The sequence below is a fragment of the Myxocyprinus asiaticus genome, chromosome 27 (genome assembly GCF_019703515.2).
Source record: "Myxocyprinus asiaticus isolate MX2 ecotype Aquarium Trade chromosome 27, UBuf_Myxa_2, whole genome shotgun sequence".
NCBI lineage: Eukaryota > Metazoa > Chordata > Actinopteri > Cypriniformes > Catostomidae > Myxocyprinus > Myxocyprinus asiaticus.
Genome location: NC_059370.1, coordinates 7,236,059 through 7,252,623, shown reverse-complemented (window position 1 = coordinate 7,252,623; position 16,565 = coordinate 7,236,059).

The window sequence follows — 16,565 nt, the reverse complement described above, 5'->3', positions numbered from 1 at the left end:
AGGAGTCGTGCGGCGCCATGTGAGGGTCGGACGTGTGAACGGCGAGCTCTGCGCACTTTGCTAGTTTTTAATACTTTTCATGTCATAAACCGGTGAGATTATATACACCCTGTTCCATAACTGTTCTATGAAGACAGTATGTCAAAGAATTCAAAATCCTTGGGCTCTGGAGACATTAAAAGACACTTATGTGCTCAAGCTGATACCCCAGAAAGGGCCGCAGACCAGGGACTCAGTTTGGATGGTGCGGCGGGAGAGATTCAGCGTCAAGTGTTGAGCATGTCGGCAATGCTGGCGAAGGTCGTGGCTGACTTGGAGGATCTTGCTGTAATACGTCGATCGATCACTGCCATGGAGACGAAATTCTCTGAGGTGGTTACAAGAGTGTCGGACGTCGAGAAATGGATCGATTATCTGGAGTCATCGGAGAGGGAATTAGCTGCTAACCTGCTAGCGACCAAGACAGACTTGGAATGCTTTTGGGAAAAGTTGGAAGACTTAGAGAATCATTGCCGGCGAAACAACTTCCGAATTGTTGGAATTCCTGAGAACGAAGAAGGCAGAGATATGGTGAAATTTCTAAATGAGCTCTTCCCAAGTCTGTTCGACATAACAGGCCATAAGCTGGAAATAGAGTGAGCTCACAGAGTTCCGGATAGGAGATCTGCAGAGGGAGACAGGCCACGATCAGTTCTGGCCAAATTTCTGAGATCATCCAATAAAGATCTCATTTTACGTGAGGCGAGGCGTAAAGGAAGGCTTTCTTGGAAGAACCAAAGCATTTTCGTGTTCCCAGACTTTGAGAATTCGACAAGAGAGAAATGTGATCGATTCAAGGAATGCAAGAAACTCTTACATCAACGGAAGGTCGCTTTTGCACTGATGTTCCCGGCCAAACTGAGAATAGATACTAAGGATGGCCGCAAAATATTTATATGCCCACAGCAAGCGTTGTCCTTTATAATGTCAATGGAATGAGTGAGTCATTGTGTGATGCTCTTGATGCAGCTGAGTGAGCCTGACTCACTGAACATTCTCTTGACTGTTCAAGGAACTGAGCGCCTATTTTGTTTCTTTTTGTATTGGTTCCGCCTAGCGGCTGGAGTTTGTTTTGTGGAATAACACTCCTTCGGGACAGATTGTGGATGAATCTGCACATTCGTTGCACTTATGCCTCCTATTGGATGGAGTTCGTTTTCTGGAATATTTCTTGCAAATATTGGAGTGATTAAGGCATTTGTTGCTCTCGTGTATCAACCAAGTGGGACTGACTCACTGAACATTCTCTTGACTGTCCGAGGAAACTGGGTGCCTTTTTTGATTCTTTTGGTGTTGGTTCCGCCTAGTGGCTGAAGTTTGTTTTGTGGAATAACACTCCTTCGGGACAGTTTGTGGATGAACCTGCACGTTCTTTGTGTTTATGCCTCCTATTAGATGGAGTTTGTTTTATAGATTATTTTCTGTTGCACTGGACTGGACTTGAGTAATCCGACAGCAAAGTTGTCGTGGGGGCTCTCGTAGGCGTTCATGGACTGTTTGAATTTGGAGGGATGGATGATGGTTGGCACTGTCGTGCACGGGGTTAATGCACACATTTGTTTTTTTTTTTTTTTTGGTTCTGGGAGAATTTCGGGGTTTGTTTGTTGCTCTAATGTTGGAATGTGGTCTTTATAATTTTGTTTTTGACACACAATCTATTTTTCTAATATGTCAAAATGTCAAATGTTAATATGAGTGGATTGTCTCTCTCCATGGGGAATGTGAATGGGTTAGGGCACTCCATAAAAAGAAGGAAGGTTATTTCTTTTTTTAAACGTAAGAAATATGATATAGTGTTTCTTCAAGAAACGCATTTTTCCCTGCAGGAAGCTGAAAAATTTGGGAAGATATGGGGTGGACATGTTTTCTTTAGTGCTGGCTCAAGTAAGAGCAGGGGAGTCATTACACTGATAAGTAAGCATCTACAATTCAAATGTCTCAAACAGATTAAATATAAATTATTGCTCTCTTATTTCAAGCAATTTGATAACATAGCGAAGTTCTTCATTTGGAATGGTAAGCGTCCCAGATTACATTTCAATAAGTTTCTGTGGCAGGGCGGAGGGCGGGGCCGGGTCGTGATTCTACACACCCGGCTCCTAATCAGGCTGATTAGCTCGAGAGGGATAAAGGCCGACTGGAGACGGCAGTGCGACAGAGAGAGAGTTACGGACATCTGTCCGACACCTACGTGTGTTTTTGTCTTTTTGGTTTAAGTTTCTTATTAAAATATTATTTATATTGTCAAGCCGGTTCTTGCCTCCTCCTTTCCATTGATGTGTTACACTGGTGCCGAAACCTGGGAAGGAGGAGAGATGCGCCGTAGTAGAGTCCTTGCCACTACCATCCACACCAATGGAGCAGCCGCGGCCATCCGCCAGGGGACGGAGACGCCCAGCCGCCTGAAAGCGGAGGAACGGCCGCCGACCGCGAGGGGAGGAGGGGCTCCTAACCGACCACCTGGAGTGGTCAGGGCCGTTGCCAGGGGCGGAGGAGACCCCTTTCCAGCTGCTGAAACGCGGCGGGGTCTGAGACCGCCAACCACGAGCGGGGAGGGGCACCTGGCCGACCGCCTGGAGTGGGAGAACCGCTGCCAGGGGTGGGGGAGACCCTTCCATCCACCGAAAATGCGGCGCGGCTATCGTCCACCAGAGGGTGGAGGAGTGGCCAAGGACCAGGCTGTGGTGGAATTTGGCACAATCGCCATTACGGCGTGTAGGTGCTACATTTTTTTTGTTTCCCTCCCCTTGTCCCCTTCCCTGATCCAGGTAGACGGTGATGACCTGCCGGCAGATGGGGCTACCCGGCCTGAGAGAACGGGGGAGGAATGTGGCAGGGCGGAGGGCGGGGCCGGGTCGTGATTCTACACACCCGGCTCCTAATCAGGCTGATCCGACGCCTATGTGTGTGTTTTTGGTTTAAGGTTCTTATTAAAATATTATTTATATTGTCAAGCCGGTTCTCACCTCCTCCTTTCCATTGATGTGTTACAGTTACATAGGCTGATTGACAAAGGTGGGCTAGGCCTACCCAAGATTTTGTTTTATTATTATGCATTCGGTCTTATACATCTGGCTCAGTGGTCACTTCCACCTGAGAGAGACCCTCCCTAGTTTTGTATTGAACAGGATGTTCTTGCCCCTATTTCGCCATCGCAAAGCCTCTCTATCAAACTAACTGGAGAAGTTGTTACACCCCGTTATCTTGCATTTGCACTCGTTATGGACATATGTGTCCAGAGTGTTTAATTCGGACATTTATTTAAATGTTGCATCGAGCATATGGCTGAACCCAAAATTACGTATTAATAAGTCCCCCTTATGCTGGTCAGAGTGGATTGTGAGGGGGGTTGCTACACTCGGTGACCTATATGAAAGCGGAGTGTTGAGATCCTTTGATAATTTGGTTCAACATTGTGGGATTCCCAGATCTCAGTTTTTTAGGTATTTACAGCTGCGCCACCTGCTCTGTACTATTTTTGGGAGTAGCATACACCCCCCTAAAGAGGCAGATACTCTGGGAGTGGTGATTACTGCTCTTGGAAAAGGTTATGAGGCATCTGTATATTACTCCCTGCTAATTCCGAGTCTGGAGGACGGAGCTTTAACTTCTATCAAGAGATTATGGGAGAAAGATTTTAACTTGGTATTGGAGGAGGAAGTGTGGGCTAGGATTCTAAAGAACATCAAGTCTGTATCTAGAGGTGCAAGGGTGCGCCTTATGCAATTCAAGGTTTTACATAGATTCTATTGGACCCACTCTAGATTGTATAGGCTTGGTCTTAAAGACACACCCACCTGCTGGTGATGCCAATTGGAGGATGGAGACACAGCCCATGTTTTTTGGTGGTGTGCTGAGATCCAGGAATTTTGTTTGAAGGTTTAGAGTATTGTGTGTGACGTGTTGGGCACTCGGGTTTCGTTTTGCCCCAGACTCTGTATTTTGGGTGATGGGGCGATCATCGACATAGGAGATAAATACATAACAAATTGGGTCCTGACCAGTGTTATGATAGGCAGGCAGATTGTTTTAAGGGGATGGAAGTCGGCTGGAGCACCCTCAATTCGGGAGTGGTGCGAGGAGATGGGGAGGGTGGCAGCTTTCGAGGAGGTGTCGTGTAGAAGGCTGGGGATCTGGTATTCATTTAATGGGAAATGTGGTAGTTATTTGATGTTTTTGGGGGACACTCGGAGAGGGACTGTGGAAAGAGAGGCGTAGTTTTAGATGTGTATGATTATTATATATATATATATATATATATATATATATATATATATATTTTTTTTTTTTCTTTATTTTTAATTTTTATATTTTCTGTGTGTGTGTGTACTTATGTAAGATTATTGTTCATTGGGGGTCAGGTGGGGTTGTTGATTGGGGAGGGGGAGGGGTAGTAGTGGGAGTTAAATGTTGATTCATTGTATATATGTTTTGTTTTTCTTTGTCTTCTTTGAATCAATAGAAATGTTAATCTTAAAAACAAAACGCAGTTGGAGATGAAGAGGGGGCCTTCCCGACTTTAATTTTTTTTTACATTCTGATTCCAATGTCTGAATTAAAAAAAATGTAAAAAGTACCTTTAAAATGTAAAAGTAAAAAACAATAATAATAATAATAATAATAATAATAATAATAATAATAATAATATCATAATATGTTTATATGATCCATTTTTGTGGGCATGGTACCATGGTTATAACCTGTTTATTGGATCCACCATTTATTTTTTGCATTTGTTTATGCATTTTTAAATTATTTTCATGACAATTAAGCACATTTCCCCCTAACTTTAATTACAGTAATGCGTGCGGATATTTCACTTTTGAGTTTTGTTTATTATTCTAAAATGTATTCTCAAAAGAGATTCTCATTAGATTCACATATATGTTTTACTGTATTAATGCAAATATACTATGCAAAGTTTTTTGATATTGAAATTGGCATCTTTAAAGGCAGTTCAATGGGAAAGGGTTATTTCTTTATTTATCATTACAGTATACCTAATAGAAGCCTCCGTTTCTTTAACCTAAGTCTGATTTCTTATTTGTTTATTTTGAATTTGGGGGAAATGCGCCCTGGACATGCTCATGATCAGTGTTCGGTGGAATCAAATAACAAAGTAATTAGTTACTGTAATTTGATTACCTTTTAGTGTAACGGGTTGCATTTTTTATTATTTTCAGCAGATTGCAGTACTGACTTTCAATTTACTGACTTTCAGCTAAGATAATTACTTTGCAATGTTGCAATGAAGTAATCAGTAAAATAATCAGATCCCAATTTTAGAGAATTAAATAGTCATTTGTAGTGGATTACTTACTTTGATTCACTTACACAACACAGGTTATAATATCATGATTGTTTTTGTTTTGTTTTTAATATGCATCATGATATTCTTTCAAATCCCTTGGAATACCATGTTAATACCATGGCATATGAATACAACCATTTAGTATATGTGACAGTGCCATGGTATTACTGTTGGCTACATCACTGTACCATGGCATCCTCCCACATTCACTCACACATTTTTTTTTGTTTTTTTGTTTGATGCCTCTCACAATTCAACCTCCCAATTTGTTGTTTTCCATCCCTCCTCCTCCTCTCTTTTGTTTTGTCGTCTAACGGTAATGAAAGACAAACATTGTGATAATTATTACCTGCCTCTGGGAGGCTCAGGCAGAGGGTCACCACGACCGTAATGAGGTGAGCAATAATATTATGTCTCTCCTATGGTTGACTGCTGCTGAGTCAGACTCGCTTACACACGCACACAATACAATTGCTTATTTGCCAATGCAAATGCCACCTGCCCAGCACCGATGTAGAACACAGCACAGACCTTGCCTGATAAATCCTGTTCACTCTATTATTCCTCTTTGTATTAATTGAACCTGGTTTTATTGTCCCTCTGTGGTCTATAAGCTTTTTAACAGGGGAGATACAGCCAAGTCATGCTGCTAAAATACACACAGTTCTTCTGATGTAGAAATGTCCATATTTAACTCCAAAATCAAAGGGGGAAAAAGATATTACATTTTGCATATATATAGCCATTTGTTTTGAATATATGTGGTTACACTGTAAAAAATAAAATAAAATAATAATCCTGTCAAATTTCTGGTAAAAAAAAATAAATAAATAAAAAACATTACACCCCAAAAAATACAGTGACCATGTTTCAGGCATTACAGCATGTAATTTGGGTACCTGTATATTTTACAGTTCACTGTATGTCATTAAATAATATTTTGGTAAAATACCAACCTACTGGACCTACAAAAATCTGCTTTGTACTTTGAAACCACTATAGTAACACATGAAGTAAGATATAATGTCTTAAATGGCTAATGAATGTGTGTAGACAGTGCACAGTGCCACTCACATGAACACAAAACACCACCAGGGGAATGCATGTGACACTAAATAATGCAATAAACATTAACTAAACAACATAAAAATGTAACATAAAACACATCAATGTACATAAGTGATATAAAAAATAAGAATAAACTTAAATATATTCAGATGTGATGGGTCATGCAATGACTTAAAATTGGAATCTTCAGTTAATGCTTTTTGAATAAAATTGAATTAATTCTTATTACTGTACTTAATTTTTTATTAAAATCAGTGTAAATTAAAGGTAGTATTGCAAGTACTACTTAATATACTTTACAAATGTATTTTACAATTTACATTAGCCTATATATCATTGGATATTATGTCATGAAAATACAGGTGCATCTCAATAAATTAGAATGTCGTGGAAAAGTTCATTTATTTCAGTAATTCAACTCAAATTGTGAAACCCGTGTATTAAATAAATTCAATGCACACAGACTGAAGTAGTTTAAGTCTTTGGTTCTTTTAATTGTGATGATTTTGGCTCACATTTAACAAAAACCCACCAATTCACTATCTCAAAAAATTAGAATATGGTGACATGCCAATCAGCAAATCAACTCAAAACACCTGCAAAGGTTTCCTGAGCCTTCAAAATGGTCTCTCAGTTTGGTTCACTAGGCTACACAATCATGGGGAAGACTGCTGATCTGACAGTTGTCCAGAAGACAATCATTGACACCCTTCACAAGGAGGGTAAGCCACAAACATTCATTGCCAAAGAAGCCGGCTGTTCACAGAGTGCTGTATCCAAGCATGTTAACAGAAAGTTGAGTGGAAGGAAAAAAGTGTTGAAGAAAAAGATGCACAACCAACCGAGAGAACCGCAGCCTTATGATTGTCCAGCAAAATCGATTCAAGAATTTGGGTGAACTTCACAAGGAATGGACTGAGGCTGGGGTCAAGGCATCAAGAGCCACCACACACAGACATGTCAAGGAATTTGGCTACAGTTGTCGTATTCCACTCCTGAACCACAGACAACGTCAGAGGCGTCTTACCTGGGCTAAGGAGAAGAAGAACTGGACTGTTGCCCAGTGGTCCAAAGTCCTCTTTTCAGATGAGAGCAAGTTTTGTATTTCATTTGGAAACCAAGGTCCTAGAGTCTGGAGGAAGGGTGGAGAAGCTCATAGCCCAAGTTGCTTGAAGTCCAGTGTTAAGTTTCCACAGTCTGTGATGATTTGGGGTGCAATGTCATCTGCTGGTGTTGGTCCATTGTGTTCTTTGAAAACCAAAGTCACTGCACTCGTTTACCAAGAAATTTTGGAGCACTTCATGCTTCCTTCTGCTGACCAGCTTTTTAAAGATGCTGATTTCATTTTCCAGCAGGATTTGGCACCTGCCCACACTGCCAAAATCACCAAAAGTTGGTTAAATGACCATGGTGTTGGTGTGCTTGACTGGCCAGCAAACTCACCAGACCTGAACCCCATAGATAATCTATGGGGTATTGTCAAGAGGAAAATGAGAAACAAGAGACCAAAAAATGCAGATGAGCTGAAGGCCACTGTCAAAGAAACCTGGGCTTCCATACCACCACAGCAGTGCCACAAACTGATCACCTCCATGCCACGCCGAATTGAGGCAGTAATTAAAGCAAAAGGAGCCCCTACCAAGTATTGAGTACATATACAGTAAATTAACATACTTTCCAGAAGGCCAACAATTCACTAAAAATGTTTTTTTTATTGGTCTTATGATGTATTCTAATTTTTTGAGATAGTGAATTGGTGGGTTTTTGTTAAAAGTGAGCCAAAATCATTACAATTAAAAGAACCAAAGACTTAAACTACTTCAGTCTGTGTGCATTGAATTTATTTAATACACGAGTTTCACAATTTGAGTTGAATTACTGAAATAAATGAACTTTTCCACGACATTCTAATTTATTGAGATGCACCTGTATGTCACAATGCAAAAAAAAATCTTGATGATCCAAAAATACATAGGATGTTCTTTATGCAAATATAATTACTTGTTTATTTGTTTATTCTTTTCTTCTGGTTTTGGGATGAAAAATGACCTGGACTGTGTTTCCCAAAAGCATCGCAAGTATAAGTGGATCATAGAGACCATTGGCGTCAATGGCTTCCACAATCTACTTAGGCTTATGATGCTTTTGGGAACAGTTTTCATGAGATACTCGTCAATGAATTGGACTAAAAACAAACATGTTTTGTCATATTACAGAGCAAAGAAAGGGTTTTTATTGACCTGTGCATGCTGACATCTTGTTTTGTAAAGGTCATTTTTTATCATTTTTAGCAACAGCAGTGTTTTTATTTGCTGTCTGGCACTCTGATCACACTCTCATGTGGGATTCTGTATTAACAGTGAGACATCTGATGTGACATTATCAAAACAGAACATCCTTCCCACTGCATCACCTGCACTGAGAAACAGCAACCTGTTTTCATATAAATATTTCACTGCATGTTTGATGACTGTGCTTGATGCAGTGAGCTCATGCATGTGTGTGTGTGTGTGTGTGTGTGTGTCTGCCTGTGTCAATGCATATGCAACAGTCTCTGCACCAAATGAGTGAACCTCAAGAAAACATGCCGAGGTCACATTTAATCCTAAATACAAAACAGATAAAAATATGGCAGAGGCTATTTGCTGTCACAGTCCTGTCACTCAGTCAGTCTGGGGTTTTTGTCTGACAGGACCGTGGCATCATCGTCCCATGTCTCTCTTGTGTTTCGTGGTCTGTCTTTGTGTGAGCGCACGGTTTCGGTTATATTCCCTGCCGTGCGCTCTTCAGTCTGTCTTATTTCATGTCTGGAGTATGGTGTCCGGGTCCTGACTTCCTGTCTGGTTCGGTTTCGGTCTGTGTCAGGATCCGGACACTCATGCTCCATATCTGTCTGTTATTGACGTGGGTGCATCACGCTTATGTCATCTTAGCAGCATGCACTCGTGTCAATAGTTTATGTCTGGCTCTCGTGAACGCAGGTGCGCCTGGTGTCACGCTCCCGTTGCACGCCCGGGTCGCGAGCTGTCTTCATGTTGTGCTGAGGTTCGGTCACTTCGGTCTAAGGTGTCGGGTGTGTGTGTGGCCAAACTCTCGCACAGGTGTCCTGTCTTGTTTTTGTTGCCTGTTGCGTGCATCGCATGCCGTTTGCCTCGTGATGTACGCTCAGGTTTTGTTTAACGTGAGAATGTGTGGCATCGCTTTGTTTGGCTTTGCTATGCATTCTCTCATCTTGTTTGTCAGTTGGCATGGGCATATATTGCCTTATTGTCTTGGCGATGTGCGCTCGTGCAATTCGGGTGTTTTGTTGTCTTGTGAGAGCATGTGGCTTTGTTTTGTTTCTGTATCACTGCATCTTACATCATACCTCGCCTCCTTGTTTGCCCATTATTAATTTATTAGTCACACCTGCCCTGTCTTGTTAACCTGTTGATTTCTCTCCCTATTTTAGTCTCCTCGTGTTTGCTGTCAATTGCAATTTTGTCTTGTGTGTCTTGTGTGTATTCTAGTCGGTCCTGTTGGTTGGCCTTGTTCCAGTCGGTTCTGTGTGACTGCCCCGTTTTCCAGTCCAGCCTGTTTCCATTACCCTCTGCCCCAGCCTGGACACTTTTTTCCCCTACGGGGTAGTTTATGTTTGTTTTCCCCCTTGTGGGAGTTTTGGTTGAGTTTTTTCCCTTTATTTTTGTATTTAATAAATCCCTGCTTTTTGAAGTCTGCGATTGGGTCCTGCCTCTGCATTCCTTGACAGAATGAACTGGCCAAGATGGACCCAGCGGAGATGTTTTTTTTTTTAATGGTTCTCCTGCTCGCCAGCGTGCGGAACTCACCAAGAGGCTGCAGGGTAAGGCAGGAGAACAAGTCCATTTGGGAATATTCCCTAGAATTTTTTCACTATCCTCAGGTCTGGGATACAATCAGACCTGCCTAATTTATCATTTTTGGGCAGGTCTGAATTAACCTACTACATCATGTGTCCCAGAATGGGATGAGGATGAGTACTTTCTCGAGGTAGTCAGGCAAGCCCTTAAATGGGAAGAATTTATCACAGCCGGTGCCTCGGGAGACTTCCCATCCTCATTCCAAACCGAGGATGAGGGCACTCCCCACACGGAAGTGGATACCACGAGCCCCCTGCTGCTGACCACCAGGAGGCGGAGGCTGCTAGAGCAGCAGTACTTCCCACCCAGAAGAGGAGGAGGGCACCCACTCCTCAGCACCGCTGTCAGCGGCCAAGGCCACGGAGGCTGCTCCCCTGCCGCTGTCAGCGCCCACGGTCACGGAAGCCGTTCCCCTGCCACTGTCAGTGCCCATGGCCACAGAGGCCGGTCCCCCTGCCGCTGTCAGCGCCCATGGCTATGGAGGCCATTCCCCTGACGCTGTCAGAGACAATGGCCACAGAGGCCGTTCACCAGCCGCTGTCAGCGCCCATGGCAACAGAGGCCATTCCCCTGCCGCTGTCAGCACCCACGGCAACGGAGGCCATTCCCCTGCCGCTGTCAGTGACCATGTCCACAGAGGCCGCACCTCTGCTGCTGTTAGCACCCACGGCCACGGAGGCCGTTCCCCTGCCACTGCTAGCATCCACGGGCACGGAGGTCGTTCCTCTGCTGCTGCGAGCGCTCATGCCTGCCCCGGCCAATGAGCCAGCACCCATGCCTGCCACGGTCAGCGAGCCAGTTCCTCGTGGGTGTATGGGTGTATCGAACTTATGTCATCTTGGTAGCATGCACTCGCATCAATAGTTTATGTCTGTCTCTCGCGAACACGGGTGCGCTTCGCATCATGTTTGCATTGCGCTGTGTGCCCGGGTCACGAGCTGTCTTCATGTTGTGCTGAGGTTCGGTCACTGCTTTTTGAACTCTGCGATTGGGTCCTGCCACTGTATTCATTGACAATTTGCACTAAGTGCAAATTAGATGTGCCTTTTTTTTTGTAGATATGCTTTTCTTCGTGAGGACTAAGCGACTATAGCGTTGGATGCTATTTACACCACGGTGCAAATAGCAGCAAATACTAACTGCACCCCTAATTAAATACATACAGTTTAGGGGCATCACTACAGTGTATTTATTGTGTTTATTTAGAGTCCCAGACACCCTACACAAACTCATACCCCTTAACCTAACCCTTACCTTACCTTACTAAAATTATCCATGGTTTTACTACAGTAACCATAGTATCACCATGGTATATTGTAGTAAAATCGTAGTAACCACAAAATTAAACATGATTACTATATTAACACCTTATTACTTTTACTTTATACATTCATTTTATTAAACCTTTCTCTCAACTCCCTGACTGTCACTGTGACCAAATCACTGCGAGTGAGGCAATTAAACTTTATATTAATTTATATTTATTATTATAAGTAGTATTAAAGAAAATTTTAAGAGTGGAGACATGAAACAGGATGGGGAAATGTGGGACAAAAGGGGAAATCGAACTCGGATCGTCCGCACGAAAAAGCACATCAACGAAAAAAAGGCACATATAATTTCTGTGTTTCCACCAGACTATTTGATTGCAAATAGTTGCACTCTGTGGCAGGTGCTCAGTACTGCCGCTCCCTATACGCATATTACGCAGTCTGTGTAGGGTACCACCTTACCCATGGGGGGCATCAGAAACTCCACCGGCTACCCTTCATCGCACGTTATATACTTAGGAGTAGTCGCTGAACACAGATGATTGCCTCGCAGCTTGCAATGTGTGAGGTCCAGTTATCACCTCACACCTACCCATTCACTCTTATTGCTTATATCTGTACTTATTTATTCTATTTATTGTTTTACTTAAAAATAAGTAAAAAATTAAATTAATTAAAGGCAGTACTTTCTTGCATTACAGTAATGTTACAGCAGGTAAATTTTTTAGGAAAGAAATATATATTTATTTCCTAACAAACTATACATTTATTGGGAAGATGTACTCTCAATATGTTCTCATTAGATTAGTAATTTTCTACTGCATTACAGTAACTATTATAAATATAGTACAACAAATAGGCCTACTATTTTAAAGTAATGAGAATGATTTTTTTTTTTTTTTTGCATTACGGTAATGTGAAGGGTGGGGGTGGCTTAGTCGTCATGCACATAGTGTTACAAATCTTAATGGTCCTAAAAATAGGCTTAATGTTTCATCATGCAAAATCATGTTTTTAAGCAAAATGTTAACATATACAACTTTATTGAAAAGAGTTTCCATAATTTCTTATTACTTTCTTTTGATTTTGGGTTGAAATATGACACAGACATGTTGTTTATGGGATTCACTCCAATACTCTATTTGTCTGTTGCCAAATGTGTGATTGTGTTGCCTGTGTTTTTTTATACTGGGTCTGAGATTCATTTTGGATGCAGATGCCATCCTACCTGTCTGTCAGGGCTCAGCGCCAGCACTAAATTTAGCATCTCGCCTGCAAGATTACAAAAAACAGGAGCGGGAATAAGAGAGAGAAATGGAGAGTGACTCGTCCATCCAGATGCTAGAATATATTTCTGTGCCACTTTCTATCTTTCTCTCTCTCCCCTTCTCTCTTTTTATAGGCATTATAGAAAACAATACAGTCCTCTATCCTTAAAGGTAAAGTGTGTCATTTTTTAATACTTTCTCTCATTTTTCCATGCAAGGCAGGGCCGAGCGGCATCTGACCAGAGTGAGGTCGGGAAGATAAGTGGTGAATGAATTCCACCTGCGTGCCACACTGGTCTCACGTTTCAGTGAGGGGTGGTGGGAGAATTTGAGGAGAGGAAACAGCAACAGACCGGGAAAGAGAGACGCACGAAGCTGTCTGTGTGTCAGTGTTGATGGTGTAATGCTGAAAAGCAATATGTGTTGCAGCTGCTGAAAAGCAGCTGTGTTGTTGTGTTTCATGTACATTGAAAAGTGCCACATTAAAGTGTCTTACGTATTTGTCAGGCTGGTCCCAGCTTCCTCCTTTGCCATCACTGAATTGTTACATTGACCAATGAAAGAGGGGGGAGTGTTTTGGAAACCTGTTGTTAAACAATCATAATTTTTGCAATTCTGTTTGGTGCCACTAGTGTTGCAGAAATTACACACTTTAGCTTTAATCTGCCAAAAAAATCCTCTCCCAAGCTTTTTCTATCCCAGAGCCGCCCTCTTCCTCTCCCAGACTTTTTCATTTCCATCTAAAAACACAGTTCTGTGTGTGCATGAGTGGGTGTTTGCGCCCAAAGTGGCACTAATGATAAAGCATCAGTCATGTTTACTCTGTGTCTCTTTGTTGAAGCAGCTGTGTTCTAGCAGGCCTGGATGCTATCTGGACAACATGAATATGTGTGTGATGTGATGTTATCTGGCAGAGATGACGACATTGTCTGAGCGCAGCCTATGTGTCTGTGTGAGACAGGATGAAGCAAGGCACAGCATATGTGTGTATGTGTGCACGAAGGCTGTCGACTGAACATTCCTCTAAAAGTGTCTGTATGTATTTGTAGGGTTGTGTGTCTTGTAGGGGAACACTGATGCTACTGAACGCAATCTAAAATGAGATAGAGAAGCAGAAAAATAAGCTGTGTCATGGGTTTGTTTCCAAAAGGCTAAAATAATGCAGATTCAATGATAAGCTACAGGGTTTTCTGGATTCAAAGTGAGTTGGACTGAGCCGCATCAAGGAGATAAAGACCACATAAAGCTCTTACACTGAGATGACATCAAACAAGTTTACATGCCGCTTCATGTTGAATTAGAGTGTGTGTTAACTTTGCCATACTTTGTGGACAAAATTGTCTCTGGAATTTGTTAAATCTGATGAAACATTCCTTTGGGGACATCCACAACTTGGAAGAAAATGGAAAAAAACATTATTTATGTTCATCTTTATCAATGATTTATTATTATTTATTTATTATTATAGTTTTAAAAATGCACAAAGTTTTATTAGAGGGTTAGTGTTTGGGTTATTATGTAGTCATCATGTTATGTCGGTTGCTAGGGTGGGTAGAGTCACATTGGGGTAACCTCCTCATGGTCGATAATGTGGTTCTCGCTCTTGGTGGGGCACGTGATGAGTTGTGCGTGGACGCCACGGAGAATAGCGTGAAGCCTCCACATGCGCTACGTCTCCGCGGTAACGTGCTCAGCAAGCCACGTGATAAGATGCGCGGATTGACGGTCTCAGACACAGAGGCAACTGAGATTCATCCTCCGCCACCCAGATCGAGGTGAGTCACTACGCCACCACGAGGACCTAGAGCGCATTGGGAATTGGGCATTCCAAATTGGGGAGAAAAATGTAAACAAATTAAATCTTTTATTTCACCTAATCTGAGGTGAATAATTACATTGTTACTAGTAGAAGTGTTCCATTCCTGATATCAACTACTGTATTACAACTAGTGAAAATGCTCATTTTTGATATCTGTAAATGTATTTCAACATGTTAGATTTGGTATTTCAGATATCAAGAAATGGATTTAGATATCAATAACTTGAAGAGTAATTAAAGATATCTAAATAAAAAACTGTCTTACTAGTTATAATAACATTAGAGATACCTGAAATTAACATTGTCAGTAGTCAAAATAAAAAAAATTCAATATAAAAAATAGCATTTTTACTAGATGTAATTCAGTTGATATCAGGAATGTACATTTGCACTAGAAACAATGAATTGATATAAATATCTAATTTTTACTAGTAAGTAGTGAATAGCTGATATGTGAAATTGGAACTTGTAAGAAATTGATAATAGATATCTGTAATTGTGTTTTGAACAGAAGTGATTGACAGATAATTTTGAAATTCTGCTGGTGAAAATGCAGTTACAGATATCAATAATTATGATTTTACTAGTTGAAATTCCATTTTTGATATCAAGAATGGGTATTTCCGCAAGTAATTATATCATTTTTATATCAAGAATTAACTATTTTAAAAAGTCGATATAAAAAAATGAGTATTTTCACTAGTAATGATTCCACTGTTGATATTAATAATTAGCATTTTAACTACTTGAAAAATAATTATAAATATCTATAATTGATATCCTGCACATGGTTTAAGGGATAGTTCACCCCAAAATGAAAATGATCAGAGATTATTTAGCAGAGATGGGCCACTTCTATTAAACTGAATGGGAGAAATTGGAACATTCGACCAAGCTCTAACACCCAACAGTCAACAGATGTAGAAAAGAAGTCCTGCCTAACAGTTAAAAGAGCCAATAGCCTTTTAGATACAGACATCACCTGTCAATCGACTCTAGAATGCGCATGCGCATCAGCTATACAAGTCGGGAAAATTGTGTTTTTTAGCGTAATCTGAGGTGAAGAATCACAATTTATGAAACCAGTATTGTCATATTTTATTGCTGATTTGAAATATGTTCTTTGATTGTAATCTTGACCAACCATTTTTGGATATTTTGGTCTTTTAGTAAATAGGAGCTGCACTGGCATGACTGGAAAATCCTCCTGAGAGCATTCCAAACATGGCCGACAGTGGACTGACTTGCTAGAAAGACTTTGAAATGATCTAATCATTTACTCACCCTCATGCTATCCCAGATGTGTATGACTTTCTCTAAATCTACACTTTCACATTAAGCCAAACGTGGAGATTTATTGTAAAATATATATATATATATATATATATATATATATATATATATATATATATATATATATATAAATAAAATATTAATCTGTTTCATACCCACACCTATCAGATCACTTCTGAAGACATGGATTAAACCAATGGAGTCGTATGAATTACTTTTATACTGCCTTTATATCCTTTTTGGACCTTTTAAATTCTGGTCACCATTCACTTGCATTGTATGGACCAACAGAGCTGAAATATTCTTCTAAAAGTCTTAATTTGTAGCAGTCTTAAAAGCAGAAGAAAGAAAGTCATACACAACTGCGATGGCATGAGGGAGAGTAAATGATGAGAGAATTTTCATTTCTGGGGAACTATTCCTTTAAATGTCAAAAGGGTTTATATTAATCTCATATCAAACTATGATGACTTGTTCCGCCTTATGTAGCAGCGTAAATCTAGCAAACTTTTTTATATGATCTTATATATATATATATATATATATATATATATATATATATATATATATATATATTGAGTGTTTATAACATTATGCTTTGTGTTATATTACCCTGGA